This window comes from Acomys russatus, unplaced genomic scaffold (genome assembly GCF_903995435.1).
Source record: "Acomys russatus unplaced genomic scaffold, mAcoRus1.1, whole genome shotgun sequence".
Classification (NCBI taxonomy): Eukaryota; Metazoa; Chordata; class Mammalia; order Rodentia; family Muridae; genus Acomys; species Acomys russatus.
This window is the reverse complement of record NW_026131903.1, coordinates 1,480,067-1,495,694: the sequence shown is the minus strand read 5'-3', so window position 1 is coordinate 1,495,694 and position 15,628 is coordinate 1,480,067.

The window sequence follows — 15,628 nt, the reverse complement described above, 5'->3', positions numbered from 1 at the left end:
CAACAAAAACAAAGACGGCAAGATGTCTAAAGGACAACGAAAAAGCATACGCAAAAAACCCCAAAACAACATGGCGTCTCTAGTTTCCAGCTATCCCAAAGAAAACCACCCAGAGAACTCAAATACAACGGAAATACAAGAAAATGACCTCAAATCCTTAGTAATGAGGATGATAATGGAGGAAACAAATAAAATTCGTAATCAAATGCAGGAAGACGCAGACAAACAGGTGAGAGACATAAAAGAAGCACATAGAGTGGAACTGGAAAAATTGCAGGAAAATGCAAACAACCAGATGAAAGAAATAACTAAAACGGTTCAAGCTCTGAAGACCTATAAAGAGGCAATGGAAGAAACTCAGGAATATACAAAAAATCAGATGAAAGAAATCAAAAAATCAGTTCAAGATCTGAAAATGAAAATGGATTCAATGATAAACACACAGACAGAAGAAAAACGAGAACGTGAGACCTCAGAGAAGAAGGCAAGCAACACAGAGGTGAGCTTTTCTAACAGAATCCAAGAGATGGAAGAACGAATCTCAGGGCTAGAAGATACAATCACAGATATTGAATCAACCATTAAAGAAAATGCCAAATCTGGAAAACTCCTGACACAAAACATCCAAGAAATTAAGGACACCATGAAAAGAAGAAATCTGAGAATAATAGGCATTGAAGAAAGAGAAGACATCAGACTCCAGGGCCCAGAAATTATTCTCAACAAAATCATAGAAGAAAATTTCCCCAATCTAAAGAAAGAGATGCCTATAAACATACAAGAGGCCTACAGAACACCAAATAGAATTGACCAGAAAAGAAAAACTGCCCGCCACATAATAATCAAAACACAAAACATGCAGAACAAAGAAAAAATATTAAAAGCTGCAAGGGAAAAGGGCCAAATAACATTTAATGGTAAACCTATCAGAATTACACCTGACTTCTCAGCAGAGACCATAAAAGCCAGAAGGGCCTGGACAGAGATCCTGCAAACCCTAAGAGACCACAGATGCCAGGCCAGACTACTTTACCCAGCAAAATTATCAATAACCATTGATGGAGAAAACAAAATATTCCATGACAAAAACAAATTCAAACAGTACCTATCCACAAACCCAGCTTTACAGAAGGTACTAGAAGGAAAACTCCATCCCAAAGGGTCAAGCTACAACCAAAACTACCCAGGAAATAGATAACTATCCCATGGCAAAAACACAACTACACAAACGCTCGACTGGAAACAACATCAAAATTAAGACTCTTAACAGTCACTGGTCATTAATATCTCTCAACATCAATGGCCTCAATTCTCCAATAAAAAGACACAGACTAACTGAATGGGTACATAAACAAGACCCAACATTCTTCTGCATCCAAGAAACACATCTCACCCATAATGAAAGGCATTACCTCAGGGTAAAAGGTTGGAAAAAAATATTCCAAGCAAATGGTCACAAGAAGCAAGCAGGTGTAGCCATTTTAGTATCGAACAAAATAGACTTTCAACCAAAATTAATCAAAAGGGATGAGGAAGGACACTTCATACTCATCAAAGGTAAAGTCAACCAAGATGACATCACAATTCTGAACATCTATGCTCCCAATACAAGGGCACCCACATATGTAAAAGATCTCCTAAAAAAGCTTAAATCACACATCGATCCCCACACAATAATAGTGGGAGACTTCAACACCCCACTCTCACTGAGGTATAAGTCATTGAAACAGAAACTAAGCCAAGAAATAACATCATTAACCAATGCCATGGGTCAAATGGATCTAACAGATATCTATAGAACCTTTCACCCAAACAAGAAAGAATACACCTTCTTCTCTGCACCCCATGGAACCTTCTCCAAAATTGATCACATCGTAGGTCACAAAGCAAGCCTCAACAGATACAAGAGGATTGAAATAATACCTTGTATCCTATCAGATCACCATGCTCTTAGGCTGCAATTCAACAACAACAGAAATAACAAAAAGCCTACACGTACGTGGAAACTAAACAACTCTCTGCTAAATGACACCTGGGTCAGGGAAGAAATAAAGAAAGAAATCAAGGAGTTTCTGAAATTCAATGAAAATGAAGAAACAACATACCCAAATTTGTGGGATACATTGAAAGCAGTGCTAAGAGGAAAATTCATAGCACTAAGTGCCTTTAAAAAGAAATTGGAAACATCGCACATAAGCATCTTAACAACACAACTGGAAGCCCTAGAAAAAAAAGAAGCAGAAACACCCAAGAGGAGTAGACGCCTGGAAATAATCAAACTCAGCGCTGAAATTAACAAATTAGAAACTAAGAAAACAGTCCAAAGAATCAACAAAACCAAAAGCTGGTTCTTTGAGAAAATCAACAAGATAGACAGACCATTAGCCAAACTAACTAAAAGGCAGAGAGACAGTATTGAAATCAACAAAATCAGAAATGAAAAGGGAGACATAACAACAGACACTGAAGAAATTCAAAGAATCATAAGATCCTACTTTGAAGGCATATACGCCACAAAATTTGAAAATCTAAGGGAAATGGACGATTTTCTTGAACAATTTCACTTGCCAAAGTTGAATGAAGAACAGATAAACAAGCTAAATAGGACCATTTCCCCTACAGAAATAGAAGCAATCATCGATGGTCTCCCAACCAAAAAAAGCCCAGGGCCAGATGGTTTCAGTGCAGAATTCTACCAGACCTTTAAGGGCGAGCTAATACCGATACTCTTCAAGCTACTCCAAAAGATAGAAATGGATGGAAAATTACCAAATTCATTCTATGAGGCCATAGTCTCATTGATACCTAAACCTCACAAAGACTCAACAAAGAAAGAGAATTTCAGACCAATTTCTCTTATGAACATAGATGCAAAAATACTAAATAAAATACTTGCAAAACGAATACAGGAGCACATCAAAGATATCATTCATCATGACCAAGTAGGCTTCATTCCAGGCATGCAGGGATGGTTTAATATACGGAAATCCATCAATGTAATCCACCATATAAACAAACTGAAAATAAAAAACCACATGATCACATGATCTCTGCACCTTGGATGCAGAGAAAGCATTTGATAAAATTCAACACCCATTGGTGTTTAAAGTTTTAGAGAGATCGGGGATACAAGGCACTTTCCTCAACATAATAAAGGCTATATACAGCAAGCCAATAGCCAAAATCAAAGTAAATGGTGAGATACTCAAGGAAATTCCTCTCAAATCCGGAACAAGGCAAGGCTGCCCACTCTCTCCATATCTCTTCAATATAGTACTCGAAGTTCTAGCCAGAGCAATAAGACAACAAAAGGAGATCAAGAGTATCCAAATGGGAAAGGAGGAAGTCAAATTATCCCTCGTTGCAAGTGATATGATAGTGTACATAAGTTACCCTCAAAATTCCACCAGAGAACTCCTAAAGCTGAAAAACACCTTCAGCAAATTGGCTGGATACAAAATTAACTCAAAAAAGTCTGTAGCCTTCCTATACACAAATGACAAGCTTGCAGAGGAAGAAATTAGGAAAACCACACCCTTCACATTAGCCACAAGCAATATAAAATATCTAGGAGTTACCCTAACTAAGCAAGTGAAGGACTTGAATGAAAAAAATTTCAAAACTCTGAAGAAAGAGATTGAAGATGACCTGAGAAGATGGCGTGATCTTCCTTGCTCATGGATCGGGAGAATTAACATAGTAAAAATGGCCATCCTACCAAAAGCAATCTACAGATTCAATGCAATCCCTATCAAAATAACTACACAATTTTTTAAAGACATTGAAAGTTCAATTCTGAACTTCATATGGAAAAACAAAAAACCCAGAATAGCTAAAACAATCTTGTACAATAAAAGATGCTCCGGAGGAATCTCCATACCTGATCTCAAACTGTACTATAAAGCAATAGTAATTAAAACAGCATGGTACTGGCACAGCAACAGGCTGGTTGATCAGTGGAATCGAATCGAAGACCCAGATATGAATCCACACACATATGGTCACTTGATTTTTGACAAAGAAGCCAAATCCATTCAATGGAAAAAGGATAGCATCTTCAACAAATGGTGCTGGTCTAACTGGAGGTCTATGTGTAAAAAAATGAAACTGGACCCATATTTGTCACCTTGCACAAAACTCAAATCCAAGTGGATTAAAGACCTCAACATAAAACCAGAGACACTAAGCCACTTAGAAGAAAAAGTGGGAAAGAGCCTGGAACATATTGGCACAGGAGACAACTTCCTGAACAGAACACCAACGGCCCAGGCCTTAATGTCAACCATTAATAAATGGGACCTCATGAGGCTGAGAAACTTCTGTAAGGCAGGAGACACTGTCAAGAGAACAAAGCGACAGCCTACAGACTGGGAAAAAATCTTCACCAACCCTACATCTGACAAAGGTCTAATATCCAAAATATATAAAGAACTCAAGAAATTAAACACCACCAAACCGAATAACCCAATTGAGAAATGGGGCTTGGAACTAAACAGAGAATTCTCAACAGAGGAGTATCAAATGGCCGAGAAACACTTAAAGAAATGCTCAACCTCCTTAGTCATCAGGGAAATGCAAATCAAAACAACTCTGAGATTCCATCTTACACCCATCAGAATGGCTAAGATCAAAAATTCAAGCGACACCACATGCTGGCGAGGATGTGGGGAGAGAGGAACACTCCTTCATTGCTGGTGGGAATGCAAACTAGTACAGCCACTTTGGAAATCTATCTGGTGCTATCTCAGAAAAATGGGAATAGGGCTTCCTCAAGACCCAGCTATTCCACTCCTTGGAATATACCCAGAAGATGCTCTAGCACACAACAAGAAAATTTGCTCAACCATGTTCATAGCAGCCTTATTCATAATAGCCAGAACATGGAAACAGCCTAAGTGTCCCTCAGTAGAAGAGTGGATAAAGAAACTGTGGTACATATACACTATGGAATACTACTCAGCTATTAAAAACAAGGAATTCCCGAAATTTGTGGATAAATGGATTGAGCTAGAAATGATCATAATGAGTGAGTTAACCCAGAAGCAGAAAGAATCAAATGGTATATACTCACTTATATCTGCATACTAGCCCAAGGGGCATGTCCCACGAAAGCCTTCACTTACCAGGAAACTGGGACAGAGGAGAAGGCATCCTATTGGGACTCTAAATGAGAGACGCATGGGAGAACAGCAAAATAAAAGGATCCAGAGGGTCCTAGAAATCTACAAGTAGAACAATATGATAGGCAGATTTGGGCCCAGGGGTCCCGCTCAAACTAAGGCACCAGCCAAGGACAATACAGGAGGTAAACTTTAAACCCCTTCCCAGATCTAGCCAATGGTCAGAATATTCTCCACAGTTGAGTGGAGAGTGTGATACGACTTTCTCACGTACTCTGGTGCCTCACATTTGACCATGTCCCCTGGAGGGGGAGACCTGGTGGCACTCAGAGGAAGGACAGCAAGTAGCCAAGAAGAGACTTGATACCCTATGAGAATATATAGGGGGACGTAATCCCCCTCAGGAACAGTCATAGGGGAGGGGATTAATGGGAAAATGAGGGGGGGACGGAATGGGAGGATACAAGGGATGGGATAAACATTCAGATGTAACAAGAATAAATTAATAAAAAAAAAAAAAGAAAATTTACTCGTAGGAAATCAAATTAAAATAATTGCCTAAGTGTTTGTGTTTCATGAAATGAATAAAGAATAGTTTGTTTTTCTTTTTTCTTTTGTTTTTGGAGACAGACTTTCTCTGTATAGCCCTAGCTGTCCTTGAACTCGCTTACTAGCCCAAGCTATTTTCAACCTCAAGAGATTTTCCTGCCTCTGCCTCCTGAGTGGTGGAAGTAAAGGCATGGACCACCAATGCCCATCAAAAAAAAAAAAAAGAATTTAAATGTGTATTTGCAGCATCTATAAATATTTTTTGCTGTTTTAAGAATATACACATACACTTAAATCACGATGAACACAACACTTGCTCTATAGTAGCTTATACAGTCTATTGTCAATGGACTACTGAGTTAGTAAATACCAAGTATCACGTTGCCTGAGACAAAATATTGGCAAGTCTACCTAGCTAACTTTCAATGAATGAATGAATGAATCAATCAATCAATCAAACCATTAGTATGTTATATACTTTCTACAGGTTTTGGTTATGGTATTACCATGAGTTGAATGTCAATGAATCAACAATATGTATTAAGTGAAAATCTACTGAAAATATATTCATACGTTTTTGCAAATTAGTGGCAAAAATGGAGAAATATATATGTATATATACACATACATATATACACACATGTAAACATGCATATATACACTTACATGTGCAGTATACACACGTATATATGCATATGAATATACATATGTGTGTGTGTGTGTGTGTGTGTGTGTGTGTGTGTGTGTGTGTATACATGTACTCATGCATATGAGTGCCCTGGTAATTGTTGGAAATATTTAAGTTAAATTCCACCTATAAAATTTCTGAACTTCTGGATAACTCAATTTTATAAATAACTTCCATGCCATTCAGTAATTCATTAAAAAGACATTTATATTGTCATTCAAAGAAAAGTTAAATCTTAGAATGGATCAACAGATATCTAAATTATTTTGTCCCATGAGTGTTTATATTTACTTTTGCAAGTTGAGAACACAAAATTCCGTTTGAATTCATTGTTGTCAAAATTAAAATTTGAATTTCCACAATGTGTGTGTACTGCTTTGTAATTTACATTTCATAGGGGATGTCAGCCTTTTATCTCCCAGGGTCAAGATAAATCTAAGTTTCCTTGTTTATTTCCACATTAAAATTGTTATGCAATTTTATCATTTAGTGTTACATCTGTACTAAGATATTATTCCCTATTTTGCATATGTATGCTTTGAAACTAAGTAGATAACTCTTAGAATCAATACCGTCAGAAATAGAGTGGGTAGAACACACAAAGAATTCCAGGTGGTAGCCTGGCATGGTGGCGCACGCCTTTAATCCCAGAACTTGGGAGGCAGAGGCAGAGGATCACTGTGACTTTAAGGCCATCCTGGTTTACAAAGTGAGTATAGGACAGCCAAAGCTACACAGAGAAACCTTGTCTTCTTTAAAAAAAAAAAAATACAAAACAAAACAAAAAACAAACAGAATAAAACAAAACATACAACAAAAAAAGAAATTGCAGGTGGCAAATATTAAAAACCAAGGAAGCTCTTCCTAAAAGTATCCCATCCTTCCAAATTGCACAATGCCTATCAGTAATCAAAATATTATTAGCAGTAGATTCAGGAATCACCACATAAAACTTGATTTCCCTTCATATATAAAACTCACATGAATTTCAAACCTCTATCCACTCATCTCATCATGCATAAGTATTCTGGTAAAAGTCGCAGCTAAAACATCTTTAAAAAACTGCTGACATGCTTCACTTTTAAGATCAGGCCCTAAGAAAGAGTAAAATAAATAAAAAAAATAAACCAGAAAAAAAATATTTCTATAGCTGCATATGATTAGAACCTGGTCTGGTTTCTAAGCCATAAAGAATATCATGCTGTTTGAGAGAAAACATCATTACTATAAAATTCAAAAGAAAAGAAACTGCATAAAAGTATATCAAGTCAAATAACTGGAACAACTGAAAATGTCTCAAAAACATACTATATCTAACATATTTTGATGTTTGATATTTAACCCAAATGCACTATTTTTAAAAATCTGTGTCAATTTGGATAAATGGCTCAGTGGTTAAGAGCACTGAAAGTACTTCCAGAGGTCCTGAATTCAATTCCTAACGACCACATGGTGGCTTACAACCACCTATACTGGGATCTGATGCTTTCTTCTGGCATGGGGGGGCTGGAGAGATGCCCTAAGGGCATGGCTGTTCTTCCAATGTTCCCTGGGTTCAGACCCCAGGGAAGCTGGATTTTGTTACATGAACTGGTTTGTCCCTCAGGGGGCTGAGAATTGAACTGAGTTCCCCACCAGGGAACTCTTCATGTCCGCATCCTCGCACAGCTTCTTGAGATAGGTTCAATCCCCTGGCTTGAGGAAGTGCAGGACAGCAGACACTTAGCCTGTAAAGGAAATGAGGACACAAGAGTCTGCATCTCTCCTTGCAGTGGTGCCCCTGCATCTCTTCAAGCAGGGAGAAGGGAGCACCAGTCTTCAGAGAGGACTGAGATTAGTGTGCTTAGTCAGATTAAAAAGTCAGGAGACCAAGCTCTAGGCTAAAATTCACACACAGAGTCCCATAGATCTAGTCTAGCAACAAGCATCTGAGGGAAGCTGACCAAAGAAAAGCTTATGAGAAAAGAGAAAAGTCTTGGGGTGCTGAAGGACAGAGAGAAGGAGGAGAGAGGGAGCCTCCTCTCATTCTTCTTCCAGACACTGGGTTGTAAAAAGGACAGCCCCAGGATCTCTCTGGGGCACCTGTCTTCCTCTGTGTCTCTTGAAGTGACCCCATCGAGCCAGAATAATTACACCTTTTCTACCAAATGGGATTTTATGGAGTTTCTCCCGCTGAAAACAAGAGGGAGTTGTTTCCTTTTATCAGTGTGCAGATGAAACTGACTATTTGGGAAAGAAAAAAATACTCAGATTTCTGCCCAGAAAAATCCAAGTTCAATTCCTAGCTACCACAAGGCAGGCCACAACCATTTATTATGAGACCTGGTGCTCTCTTCTGGAACATAAGCATACATGGAGCCAGAATATTGTATATATAATAAATGAATTATATATATATATATATATGTAGATATACATATATATATATATTACATACATATATTATACATACATGAAAGTTTAAAAAATAATATCAATTGCCAGGTGTGGTCGCACAGGCATTTAATCCCAGCACATGGGAGGAGACAGAGGCCTGTGAGTTCGAGGATAGCCTGGTCTACGAAGCAAGTCTCAGACAATCTTGAAAATCCAAAATTAATAATAATAACAATAGTAACAATAATAGTAATAATGATAGTAATAGTGACAACACAGTAAGAAACTACTTAGCATGCTTTTAAAAAACTAAAAATTCAACTAATAGCTAAAAAGGAATGTGTTCTTTTAAAAAGCTTGTTTTTTAAATGCAAAAAAAAATTTAAGTTTTAGTTTTCATGACATGGAATTGTGAGACAAGTGCTAAAATTCCACAAATTAAGATATTAACACAATATCCTGAAGATATGCAAACTGTTTATGTCATCTTAAGTAAATATCTATACTTGTCCCACAAAAAAACCAAATTGAGCTTTTATACTATAAGAGCAGGCCTATATCAAAAATTAATGGAGCTGGCTGTGGTGGTGTATGCCTGTAATTCCAACACTCTGGAAGGCGGTGGATGATGGATTTCTGTCAGTTAAAGGCTTGTTTGATCTACAAATCAAGTCCAGGACTGCCAAGGCTATAGAGAGAAACCCTGTAAGAAAAAAGAGAGGAAAAAAACTAACAGAAAACTTGGCATACCTTACTATTACTGCTGTATTTACAAAAGAACCTCAGCTCTCTATAAATACAATGACTCAGCAATCTACCACTCCTTAGAAAATACTTTAGGTCTCCTAGGTGCTATACACTGAGCTAGAAAATGTGTCAAATAACTACTAATGATATGTCATTTTTAATGTAATATAATTAATGTTATTAATGAATTGAGAATCGTTTAACTTTTCTACTCTTAATGATTCAGCTAATAGTATAATACTGCATAGTATATTCATTCAGTCCTTTGTGAAAAAATACCTACCCAATCAACAATAGGAGACTACTGTAAAGATTTTCAAAGCGCTTCAGTTTTCCCATTCCTGCTATTACTCAAGATCAGCAAAGGTGTGATTATAGGAAGTGTGCAGCAGAACTGGGAATGTACTGTAGTATCCTCTGGAGAACAGATGGACACAGATGTGCCACCTGCCTCATGGGACTATGAGGCCAGCACTGGCTTTCCACCTGGCAGGAGAAGGCTCCTGTATGGATGCTGGGCAAAGGGCATGCTGCCTTATGGGCACTGGTGAGGGCTCCGTTTCACAAGCCTTCATGCCTATGGACCCAGGTCAATGCCTTCTGGCCACGCCATCCTCTGGCTGTTTCTTTTGCGATTCACTGCAAATAACAACATTGCCCTGGGCTCCTACTCACTAGGTACACACAGCAAGGGTGCATATGACCATGGCGGTGCCTCACAGACCTCTTGAAGGGTTCTGGGATATCACATTTCACCTGACAGATTTGTTTCTTGAGCTCCACCTGGAGACACCTCCAAGGGAGACAGAGGCAGAGACAGAGAGAGACAGAGACAGACAGGCAGAGTGCGAGCAAGCTCAGGCTATCCTCAGGGAATTAACTGTACAGAAAGCCTCATACCAATCTAGACCATAGGGGAGGAGCCTCAGACACCAACCATGAGTTAGCCATGCCCCCAGAAAGACCCAACAGCTTTGTGCCTAACCCCGGCTACTCTGCTGACCAAGATAGCTTCCAGGCTTCTCCTGGATGTGCTGATGCCATGAGGCAAAGGGCCACCTGTCTTTTGGGAGGGACTCCTGAGCCCAGCACTGGATCCACAACTAGCAGGAGGAGGATACCGGGTAGATGCTGGGCAAAGGGCCAGTTGCTGTGTGCACCTGTGAGGCCTCCAGTCTCATAGGCCTTCATGTCTGTGGACGCAGGTTGATGCCTTCTGGTACTCCATCATCTGGATTCTGAAGGGAGGTTCAACATCAGCAGATGCCTCATGAAAGCAGCAGCCATCTTCCATCCTGCTGCAGAATCAGGCAAACCACACCCCTGATGTGAGAACAAGGACATGTCAAAAGAAAAGGCGTTCCATCCAAATCTGCCCACTTGCCTACCAGGCCCTGGTTTTGGCCCCCAACACTAACCACCTACTAGGTAGCACCAGGCAACCAGGCAACCATTTTGAGCTCCCAGGAAGTCTGTCACAATCTCTCTCCTCTCCTCAGGCCTCCACCCCACCCACAGCCCCAGACCACTGTGCATAGCTCAGGAGACTTCACACTCTTTCCTTCTTCCAGTGTCCCTAATTGGTTCTCAGACATGGGCCTTTCTTTTTGCATACTCCTTGGACACCCACCTACCTTCCTATGGGCAGGGATGAGTAGAAATGTAGCTACAGCTCTCTTAGGAGATTCAAATGGACCAAACAGGACTTAGGAGGCAGAAGAAGCAATTTGCACTTGTCCCACCAGGATCCATGCAACACATTCCCACTTCTGAGCTATTCTGCCACTTCTCCTTTTTTTCCCCTGGAGGTTTTACTTATTTTATGTGTGAAACCCCTATCTTCATGTGTACCTTCCTGCTGGAAGAGGGCATCAGAATACAGTATGGATGACTTTCAGCCACTAAGTGTTTGCTGGAAATTGACCTCAACACCTCTGGAAAGAGCAGAGAGTGCTCATAGCCACTAAACCATCTTTCCAGTCCACTTTAACAAAAGTCCCAGACTCCAAACAAAACTACACCAGGCACTATCATCCTTTCTCTCTAGGGCCCAGACCCATAGCACAGACAACTATTTCTCCCTAAAAAATGTGTCTGGCCTACAGCCTGCATACAATAACACCCACAAACACATACATAGATCATCTATGGATCCTCATCCTCGTCCTCTCTTTCTGCCTCCCTCCCTTTCTCTCCACTTGTATCTCTTTCTCTATCAACCTGTCTATTTATGTATCTTTTTCTACCTCCTCCTCTCTCCCCCTCTCCCTCTCCATCTGTGATCTACACAGTTCCAGCCGCAGTACCCAGGGCATATAGGTCCATGTGGAGACCAAGTGATAAATAGAACGTCATCATTGTGCAAATGCTTGTCATTCTCCAACAGGAAACCTTCCTTCCAGTAGCACTGAGAGTCTCCAGGGGCCCAGTTGCACACAGACAACATCTTCCAGGATGGCCCCTAGAAGATCAGTCTCCCAGCCTCCTGGAGCCAGCCCTGCCACTGCCATTGCTTTCCAACTCTCTCACTCTTGGAAGCCTTCTGCAAGCACCCACTCTGCTGCTCCAAAGAGAGTTCCATCAGGATTGGGCCTGCACTAAGTTCTCAGAGGTGCCAGGCTGGCAGGCAACCCCCAAGGAAAGGTCCTGCCACCTTCCATGTGGTTGTCGCTCAACTGGTCCCAAGCATCAAATTCCATGGACATTCACCAGCCCACCCCAGGCACCATGGGAAACCGCAGATCTTTTACTCAGGCAAAAGGGATGAAGCCCTAAAAGCTCATCCTCTCCATGCCATTGTGTCCTTCTGATGATCAACTCTGACCTAAAAACCATAATTGCTACACACTGGGTCCTCTATGGACTTCCCTCTTGCCTCTCACATCCTAGTTTCCTATCCAGGAGACACACAGAGAATCAACACACACACACACACACACACACACAGACACACACACACACACACACACACACACACACACACATCTTGCAATCTTCTAGGGCCGACATTGTGGCACCAGTGAATTCTCTTAATTTTCCACAGGAGATCCATGGACATGGCAGGGCAGAACAGGATAGGGGGCCTTGTCGACCAGTGAACCTCTTCTCCCTGTTAGGCCAGGTGATCTAGTCATTCAGGAGAATCCACAAGTATTACTCTTAGGGATGCTGGGCATCACAGTGAAGAGGTTTCACCATGTACCTGGCCTGGATGGTAAGCCTGGTCTCTTTGGGGAATCCTTCAGAACACACACTCCTCTGGCTGCTTCTCTTGAGATTCATCCCAAATCACAACACTGATTTGGGCTCCTACCCATTAGGTACATACAGCAAGGTTGCATATGACCAAGGTCGTGCCTTACAGACCTCTTGAAGTGTTCTGGGATATCACACTTTTCCTGACAGATTAGGTTCCTGAGCTCCACCTGGAGCACAGCTGTGAGAGAGAGAGAGAGAGAGAGAGAGAGAGAGAGAGAGAGAGAGAGAGAGAGAGAGAGAAAGGGAGAGAGAATATGAATTAATATGATAGGGACAGGAGGAGAGGAGAGAGAGAGAGAGAGAATGGGAGCAAGCAGGCTACCCTCAGAGAAAGCCAACTGCTTCTCAGACATTGCATGCTGTGTCTGCATGTGGCGCTACTCTACCAATGTGGCCTTCTGTCTCAAACTCCTGATGCAGTTGCTCAGCATGCTCTAAGACGTCAGCTCCTACATCAGCAGCCCCACAGGAGCCATGACTACTGCCTGCGGCGGTGGCGACATAATCCTGGGCCGTGAAGGGCTTTTGCTCTACACGGAGACGCGTGGCCTTGCTGGAAAAAGCCACTAACGGTGGAGCAACAGCTGTTTTCGGTCCTTTGGGCGCTGTTTTCAGCAGGCAAGTTGCTAGTTCTAGTCCAGGCGGCGCTGTTTCCGGTAGGCGTGGAACTGTCTTTGAGACCAAGCTGTGGTGCTGATTGAGACCCAGCATGCCTACTCCATGGAACTGAGCGTCACCACAGAGTTCGGGGCCTCCTGTTGTCCCTCGTGGTCCTGACAGTCGCTGCTGCGCTCTACTAAAAGCAAGACAAGTGGCGCCACGAGATGCACCTGGCAGGAGCGGCAGGAGGAACTGGACTTCCTGGGGCCGCTGCGCGACTGGCAGGACTTCCGGTTCTGTCTGCTGCAGCGGTTCCAATCTCCTCGGCTGTGGCGATCGCGGTCCTGGTCACGGTTATGGCAGCGACTCCGAGGGTAACGACCTCATCACGGCTGGGAGGCAGCAACTTGGTCTAGGTGGCATTTGAGGCGGCGGAAGTCACAGGACTCACTAGGGCAGCTTTGGGAGGGTGGGGACTTCTGTTGCCATTGTTGCAGCAGTTCCGGTCTCCTTGGCCATAGTGCTCCTTGTTCTGGTCCCAAATCTCTGCTGAGATGCACTTTCCTGGCTTCTGGCCTGGGACAGTCACAAGTCAGCAGCACAGAGGAGGGAACCACAGCCTGGTGGACCTTGGATCCTCCCAGGTCAGAGGTGCTGCAGGGTGGGAAATGGAGGGAGAAGAGCAGAGGTGAGTTTTCCTCAGCTGCTCTCAAGGATGCCACTCTCACAGTTCTGTTGCAGATGTGTCTGTTAAGAATGTTGGTGTCTTATGAGCTGGGATTTATTGTGATCTTTCTTTTAAATCTTACAGTTGCCAGAATGTTTTCCTAAAATAATGTCCTAGAGCATTTGGGAATATATGCAGTTTGCCCTGGTTGTACACTACTTACAAATCTTTTAGGCTTCATATTCACCCATGCCTTCTTAAAGCCCCTTTCAACCATTTGCCTTTTAAAGAGAGTGGCCTGGGGAGTACGCATCCCCAGAGAGATTTGTGGGTAGCAGCCATATGAAGAACCAGTGCAGATTTGATTGACCCAGTAAATATACTTTATAAAGTACAATAGTTATTCTTGTGAACATCAACATCTACTGTTCACAGTTGTACTCCCTATTAACTTTCCATCTGAGCTGTAGTCACTCTTGGATGCAAATAAAGCATTCAGAAACGTCACTAAACTGTTTAGTTATTATCTTTTATATGTTGGGTTGGATGAAAACGGAGGATATGACTGATCCAGGCTATGGTTGATCAGGTTTATTGTAGGCTGTGTTAATCCTGAGATTCGTGGAAGAAAAACCACTTCCACCATTTGGGCAAGCATTATTATAAATATCAACAACTGAACAGGAGTTTATAAAGACAACTCCATTCGCCACTGTACTATCCCATGACGCTTTGTTATTTTCCTAGATCTACAACTCCCAACATTCCAGTAAGTTAATCTGGTTCTTGGGCAGGTAGTGCTTACGGGCTAACTTAGAGCTTTGCAGTATCAGAGAAAAAACAACCAGGTGTATCTGGAAGGATTCAAACTGATCCTGTCCATGAGAGGATAGGTCTGGGGTGATGGAGTAGGAGAGAGGGGAAGAGTGAGTTGAGTTCAAAGAGAGGGACCAAGTAGCAAGAAAGCACCTAAACAAAGATGTCTGCTTATTAATGTGTAAATAGGCAGCTCAACCATTTTCCCTGAGTTTTTTTGATACCTAACGAAGTCCAAGCCAGCCCAGTATGCATGCTGTGAGAAGATGATGTCAGGCCATGTGATTTTTATAGATAGAAAACTCACTATAGATTAAAACAAAATTAGGTAATGCAGACTTGAGACCCACAAAGAATTGAGTTTTTATGGACAGTAGGGCATTGGGGCTGGGGTGAGGTATCAAGAGTTATAATTTTGTTGCCATCTAGGGGATTTAACAAGCCAACTGAATGTGTCCCAGATGCCTTAACACAGTTGGCCATGCTAAAGAGTGTGATATGAATAAGCTAGGGAGTGAAGGCAACAACAGGCTCATGGCAGTTTTGAGTGGTGAGGTAGAGTTATTTGTCAGGATCACAGGAGAAGCTGTAAGATCCTGCAGCCAGCAATCTCTAAACCAACCAGGTCGGGTGACATTAAGGAGCCAGTAGGCTGAGATCAGAGAGATGTCCAAGAGGCAATGCCCTTGGAGGAGTGTTCAATTTCCCCTTTCATTTCCCGTATCTCCAGGCACTGGATAATTAGGATATGTTTTTTCTGGATATTAATTGTGGTCACTGTATATTCCATGTACAATTGACAGTAAA